Source organism: Cricetulus griseus, unplaced genomic scaffold (assembly GCF_003668045.3).
Source record: "Cricetulus griseus strain 17A/GY unplaced genomic scaffold, alternate assembly CriGri-PICRH-1.0 unplaced_scaffold_2, whole genome shotgun sequence".
Classification (NCBI taxonomy): domain Eukaryota; kingdom Metazoa; phylum Chordata; class Mammalia; order Rodentia; family Cricetidae; genus Cricetulus; species Cricetulus griseus.
The window spans coordinates 6562570-6568767 of record NW_023276919.1 but is presented as its reverse complement, the minus strand read 5'-3'; positions in this window follow the sequence as shown (position 1 = coordinate 6568767).

The window sequence follows — 6198 nt, the reverse complement described above, 5'->3', positions numbered from 1 at the left end:
TCAAAGGTATAAATATGTTTCTGCCCTTGTACAAATACCCACTATCTGCTTTTTCTGCAATGTAGATTTCAATACAGATTGGTAATGATAAAATGTCTAAAATTTCTATGTCCTATTATATAATAAATTCCATATAGTCTTCAAAGGTTCAAAAGTCATAAAGCTTAGATCCACTTTTCACACGTAAGAAAAGGACTCCAGATGAGTACAACATATGTTATCCCATCTATTTGTACATGAGGATGAGATTTTCTCCTTTGTCTCAGAACTCCTTTAATTCTTGATCACTAGAAATATGGGCCTAAGAGTTCCAATAAGATACATAAGTTTTAAGCTGGTCTGTCTAATGGACCATTACCTCCAATAGTCAGAGGTTTCCTCTGCTGAATAGTAATTCAAACTGACAACTTTCAATTAAGTTTGCCCAAATTTAAAAAGGGAAGGAGAAAAGCCCCAGTTAAATTTGAACTTACACAAATCACAAATTTAATTAGCATAAGTGTATACTATACAGTATTTGGTGAACACATGTTCAAAAGAGTATCTCATATGAAATACAAATTTTACTGGGCAACAAGTCACTTGTCAGACAGTAGAGGTATATGTCGCAGTTTAAATGAGTTGCCCTGAGGCCTGGAGCTGATTGCCACAGCAATAACTAACATTGAAAATGTGGGCAAATAAATAGTATACACAAATGGTATCTGAAACATTTAAAAGAAATCCAAAACACAATTATACTACATATCAACCGAAAAAAAGTCTTCCACAGGTTATGGGGTGTCCTCAAATCTGCTGATTTCCATGCTCATTCTAGCTCAAAAGATACACAAAGGTTTTGGAAAAGGTGAAAGAAACACAGGATTTTCTAAGATGACACATAATCAGGAAGACAGTAAGGAGAATAAGGAGGGATATCTTCCCTATGTTCCACCTGAGTTCAGGTACTATGCCTGATTCAACTTTGTATTTCACAATATTTAAATTATGATGTGACAGAGAAAGTCCAGTAAATATTTACTGCCTAATCATATAAATAGGTGAATGGATAAAAAGATAAGCATAAGACATACATTAATTAAAGGAAAACTAATAAAATTTGTACTGATTAACTCAAATTGAATCCATTCAGACTTATGTATGAAAACAATAGTAAAACTGTGAAATAATATAGTCTGAAATAAGGACTTTTAACCAAATAGTGGTATTTGAAATATAGCCTCCAAACCAAGGCACTTTTACTGGTTCATCACTGATAATCATAAAAATATTTATTCTTGTCTCCAGAAATTTCCTGGCAAATTATATGTAAACACGGTTAATCAGGAATATCTTTTAGAATTGTGAGTCATGGGTTACTCATAGTATTGAAATATCTTACAAATTAATTCAATTACAAAGTCCTGAAATTTCAAGAAAACTGAATACACAGAGGAGTAGTCTATATCAGACATTCAGAAAGGATAGTTTACAAGTATTAGATGGAAAAAAAGATTTTTCTGGTAAAAAATTATGTGAACAGTTTAGACACTGCTACTGGAAATATGTCATATTACTTGCTATAATGGGTTGAATTTTGCTCTTTACTACTCTCTACAGAGATCCCATAGGAAATGAGTCTCTGCTAAACAAAGCAGAAAGGTAATGAAGAAACAACCATAGGACCTACCTAGAATGGGAATCATTGCAGAGGAAATCACAATCTTAAGAGAATTTTGAAGATTTCAATTCAATAAGATACATCATATTTTAGCTAAAAGACCTAGATATCTTAGGTTATTAGGAAAGGTTTTCATTGATTTTTATAGTTCTCCCATAAACAAGTTGTAATTATTTGGTTAAGAAAAAAAATATCTTTCTCTGGGACTGAACATCCTCACAGCAATTTTCATTACTTTTGCCTACTTTTTTACACTGCCGTGAGCATCATTTAGTAGACTGGTTCCCTAGAATAATATGACCCTTAAACTCTGATCTTGCAAATGGCATACACCATTTTATAAAGGTTAAGAGAATTTTGAAAATATGGAAAAAGGATTTCTGGGGAGTGGAAACAACAATATATAGAAATGTATAAGTTTTGTCTTTCAGAAGGCTTCCATGTTAAACCAAAAGCTATTTTCAGGAGATTTTCCCTGAGCGCTACATCAGTGAATACTAAAGCAGGAAAGTTATGGCCTAGAGGCCAAGACGGAATCCTGGTTGGTAAATGAGAACCTGCCAGAAAGTCAGTATATCAAATCTCCATATTCTCACTCCTGCTTCATGAAACTCAGGGAGCTTTCTCATTTTTTGTTGAAAAGGAAGTGTGAGATTTTCAAAAATCTGCTTCATAAGAAATGTGACAGGAAAGTAAAAGACCTTTCCGGGCCAAGAAGGAAGAAATGATATACTAAGTCAAAATGTTATTTAAATAAAGCTTATTAAGGAATTTAAAACTTTCACTTCATAGGATTTGTGGAAAAGAATTTTAAAAAGCAGTAATGACATGAATCCAAAAAGATGATTTATGCATAGATCACTTCTTTGTGGTTGTTTATATTTAGTGTGTATGTAAGTATATTTTAATGAATTTACTATTCAAAATGAGTAATACCTATATTGATTGATTGACATTCTGGCAGGTTTTAAAGTCCTTAGTTGCTTTTGTGTATTAAAAGTGGTTATGAGTCTTGTATAGTTCATAGTATGAACAATTTCCCTTGCAATTATTTTGCTCATGTTATTATCTAAACTATAGTGCAAGTAATAATGCAGCCCTCTTTGAATGTTTTTCTCTAGGGAGAATTGAGTGGAGGTCTCTGGTCCATTACTCCTTCAAGTTCAGTCCTATCATACTCTACTTAATGGCAGCTCATCGATGACCACAGTATGGGAACAGTTTAGTTTCCTTTACATCACACTCCATGATAATTTGCAGTGGCAAAATATATAACAAGGAAGCACTGCATAAAGGACAGAGTCTACAGAATCCTGAAAATCAAACCACTTCAGTTTTACTTCACTCAGTATCTTCACACAGATAAATAGGGCTTATGACTATGCAGAACAAAGCATGGAGCAATAGTTTTACAAACTATCCAAGCTCAGTGATTGATACTGACTTGTATTACTGTGCTCACTGCAAGTTTTCACACCAATGGTTAAAACTATGAAAGAAATGAGGCTTTAAAGAAGAACAGGAAGTTTTAGAGGGCAATTGTATGCATCAGAAGAAACGAATAAGAATTGTGTACAAAAAACACAGTACATGGGGAGTATGGATTGAGACGTGTGAATGAAGATGGCAGAGACAGGAAGATGAGATTTAGAAGGATATAGTGAGGAAGAAGAGAGATAATGGAGGAAGATAAGAAAGGAGTAATCTTAAAAGACACATTAAAAGGCTTCTTTAGTTGTGCATCAAATGATATTATCAACAAAATAAATATATATCAGGAGAAAAGCATAAATCATGTGTCATTTCAGTGGTAATATGTAGTATTAGAAAATTTTCTATAATTCAAAAACAAAAACCTAATTAATAATTGGCAAAGTTCTTAAGCACACACTTTGCTACAATATCTATAAAAATAGCCAATGAACACATTCTTAACATCACTCCTTATGAGAAATGTGAAAATAAAAGCCAAACAGTGGACAAACTACAAAATATGTAGTTCAGTAGGCAACAGTGCTTGGTGTCCACCCACACTATCTGAGTTTGATCCCAGGTACCCACATGCTAGAAAGAGAATGCAGATATTGAAAGTTGTCTCCAAATCTATAAACATACATCATAGAAGTGCCACACACAAAAAGAAAGAAAAACAAATTTTATAACATATTTATTTAAGGGCTGGAGTTACAGTTCAGTGGTAGAGAGCTTCCCTGTCATGAACAAATGCTTGGGCTTTGATCCCCAGAACCAGAAAAATACATGCCACTTCATAATCATTAAGGTGAGCGTTATAAAAATAAATATTGCAGCTGGGCAGTGGTGGTGCATGTCATTAGTCCCAGTAATCAGGAGGCAGAGGTAGGCAGCTCTCTGTGAATTCAATACAAGCATCATCTAAACAGCTAGTTCCAGGAAAACCTCCAAAGCCACAGGAAAACCTTGTTTCCAAAAAGCCAAGAAAGAAAGAGAGAGAGACAGAGAGGGAGGGATGGAGAGAGACAGAGAGGGAGACAGTGAGGGAGGGAGGGAAGGAGGGAGGGAGGGAAGGAGGGAGGGAGGGAAGGAGGGACAGACGGAGGGAGGGAAGGAGGAAGGAAGGAAGGAAAGAAAGAAAAAGAAAGAAAGAAAGAAGAAAGAAAGAACGAAAGAGAAAGAAAAACAGAAAGAGAATGCAAAAGAGATAGAGAAAGAAAAAGAGTGCAAAATAAAAAATGCAGAAATTAAATGTTGTTGCTGAAGCAGATAAATTAGTCTTTGAGAGTTACTGTTAGAAACATAAAGTGGTAAAGCCACTGTGGCAAACACTTTAGTCATTTCTCCATAATTCAACAGAATTGCTATGTGATATAAGCATTCTACTTCAATATAGAATTGAGTCCAATATTTTATAGCCATTTCAGCAGGCTCAAAGAATGCATTTCTCTTGACTTCTAGCAAAGAAAGACATACATCTCTATTTCATCTTGTAAAAACTGAGTTTTTGTTTCCAATCACTTCTCCTGAATTTAGTTCCATGTTAGTTATAGTTTAACAAAACCTTCAGTAGTGAACTAGTACAATGCATAAAATAGACAAAAGAGGATCTGTGACATCTTTAGACTCCTGATAAATCCCAATGACCCATTGGGAAACAACCTATGAATCTATGAGATTTATAGATACATATCTTTGTGTTTTTAAAGGAGGTATTTTTCTGGAAACTATACAGAAACATCAACCATCATCTCATCACAAATTCCTACCTTTGGTTCTGTTTCAGAAGAATCATATTAAAAATTGAAAGAGCCAGATGTTAGTGGCACATGCTTTTAATCACAGCACTTGAGATGCAGAAGCAGGTGGATATCTTTGAGTTCAAGGCCAGCCTGGTCTCCAGAGTTAGTGCCAGGATAGGTTCCTAAGCAACACAGAGAAACCCTGTCTCGAAAAAACAAAAAAAAATACATAATTGAATTTCATGTATGTATTTCCAGCAGTGATTTTCTCATTGTAAGATCCCAACTTACAAGGAACGACTGGGAACACAGTCCTCTATGATATTAAAGATGGAATCAGCACTGTATCTGCTGTGTGGTCTATTATGAATAGATTCTAAGAACCTCCAGTAGTTGACATCATTTCAGATGCAAACAGCTGGCTACTGGGTACTTAGGCTACATCTGGTTGTCATTGGGATGGGTAGCCTTTAAAAAGTAGTTGAATCTTTATTTGGAAAATGTCAATTAAAGGATTATACCACAAACACTCTGTCATTACATGTAAAATTCTTTCACATAGATTTTAGGAAATGCATAGTTCAGGCTTCCTCTATATCAAACTAAAATCTCTGGGATAGTTCATAGATAACCATATTTCTTATACATTGCCAATATGATTTTAAACTGTATCCATGAACAATTTTCTGGATAGGTATGGCATACGAAAATTAAATCAAGACCAGGTAAACAATTTAACACACCTATAACACTTTAGGAAACAGAAGCAGTCATTAAAAGACTCACAACCAAAAAATCCCAGGGCCACATGGTTGCAGCACAGAATTCTCCAAGAATTTCCAAGAAGAGCTAATACCAAAACTCCTCAAGTTGTTCAAACGATAGATAACCACACCACAATTAACTACTCCAGAGAAGAGCAAGGTAATTAAGAACACCCTAAGGGAGACACATATGTCGCCCTGGAAAGGGGAAATTGATGAAATCTCCTGAGAAAACTGAGCCTAGGGGCAGGGGAGGGGCAAAAAGGCTATAGGGCAGTTGGGGGAGGGACCGAGTTGGGGGGAAGATATGGAAAAGATATCTTGATATGAGGTGTTCTTATGATATCAGTGAGAAAAAAATGTTGTTAGGGAAATGCCCAGGAATCCAAAAGGATGACCCAAGCGAAGAATCCTAGAAATAGTGGAAAGGGTGCCTGAACTGGCCTTCCCATGTAATCAGATTGGTGACTACCCTAATTGTCATCATATAATCATTGAGTAATGGATGGAAGCAGATGCAGAGATCCATATCCAAGCACCAGGCCAAGCCAAGTAAGTC